At 48.3% G+C, this 1,530-nt stretch overlaps 1 pseudogene; it reads left to right on the top strand.

Moving 5' to 3' along the window:
- Nucleotides 1-535: 535 nt before the first annotated feature.
- LOC141150888 (U2 spliceosomal RNA) lies at nucleotides 536-634 on the top strand (annotated as a pseudogene).
- Nucleotides 635-1,530: the final 896 nt, after the last annotated feature.

Here is a 1,530-nt window from a genome sequence, read left to right as displayed (position 1 = left end):
CTGTGGATTGTCAGTTATAGCCGACGGTCCTCTGTCTCCTCCTACCTCTGTCTTTCTCCGGGGCTCCTCTGGGTGAACAGCACCCCTGGCCGGCGGGTAAACAGTGGCAGCCGCGATCGCCTCTATACCGCAACTTCCAGTCGTCTGGATCCGTCAGGTCTGTGACTGTCTCTTCCTGGAAGCTCAGTGAGTCAGCGCTGGGATCTCTTTTCCCACACGTCAGCAGGCTGCGTTTTACGCTTTCAGGCAAGGCCGTGGCTTCAGGCTCTCTGGTGGGCCCAAATCTTCAGAGCTGATTGGAGCTCCAGGAAGGAATTTATATGCAGCTCTTTGATTTAATAATATAACTGGGGTTTTTTAGAAGGTGGATGAAAACCCTAGATTATAAGGGGATTTTAGTTTGGGCTCAGGAGCTCTCCTGTATGCGACCTTCTCCAACAACATGTCTTCCTAAGGGGAGTCTTTGTCCCTATCCCTAAAATGAGTGCCTTCTTGGGGCCAGGGTGCAGCCCATAGGCCAAAACCAATTCAGGTAATCTCTTCTCGGCCTTTTGGCTAAGATCAAATGTAGTATCTTTTCTTATCAGTTTAATATCTGATACATCCCCTGTACGTCCACCTATTTTCACACATTCTCCTCTCCTCCCCCCCACCCAATGTCCCACGCGCCTCAAGACCGGGAAGGGTGGGAGGTAGAGAGGGTAACTTATTATTGAAAAAACGAGCAGCGGTACCCCCTGCTTCCCAGTCTGTAGGCTCCCTACAGACTGAAGCTGGCTGCTGCAGCACAGCTAGATAAAAGACAGGAGCCCATTATGACACGTGCAATGTCTGTTCCATTCTTCCATTCTTGCATTATTCCATTGTCCCATTGTTAGGGGGCAATGGGACAATGGAATAATGCAAGAATGCAAAAATGGAAGAATGGAACAGACATTGCACGTTTCATAATGGGCTCCTGTCTTTTATCTAGCAGTGCTTCAGCAGCCAGCTTCAGTCTGTAGGGAGCCTACAGACTGGGAAGCAGGGGTAACCACTGTTGTTTGTTCATTAATTAGTTACCCCCCCCCCATCTTGAGGCGTATTGGACATTGGGGTGGGGAGAATGTGTGAAAATAGATGGACTTATGCAGATTAAAGACGTGTGGGGTGCATCTGCAACAAGCCATATAGTTGTGGGTTTTAAGGTGTCTATTGATGAACAACATGTCTTCCTCTTTGTCCCTATCCCTACAATGGGTGCCTTCTTGGGGCCAGGGTGCAGCCATAGGCCAAAACCTATTCAGATAATCGCTTCTCTGCCTTTTGGCTGCTATCATTTGGTTGCACCCTGATAGGTGCGAGCTCTCTGGAGGAATCCAGGCCTTTTTGCGAAAGGATTTGGCGATTTTTTGTGGTATTATACCGACAGGATTTGAAGATGCATTTCGTGAAGAACACCATCCAAATTGGAGTCAATCAAACAGGTTCCGAGAGGAATAATGTGTTCTTCATTGTGGAGAAACTCTTGGAAGGTAAAGCCGGAGCAAA

Source organism: Phyllobates terribilis, unplaced genomic scaffold, assembly GCF_046119375.1.
Source record: "Phyllobates terribilis strain yellow unplaced genomic scaffold, ASM4611937v1 Scaffold_5__5_contigs__length_657084704, whole genome shotgun sequence".
Taxonomy (NCBI): domain Eukaryota; kingdom Metazoa; phylum Chordata; class Amphibia; order Anura; family Dendrobatidae; genus Phyllobates; species Phyllobates terribilis.
The sequence above is the reverse complement of the archived record's forward strand: the minus strand, read 5'-3'. Positions and strand labels throughout refer to the sequence as shown.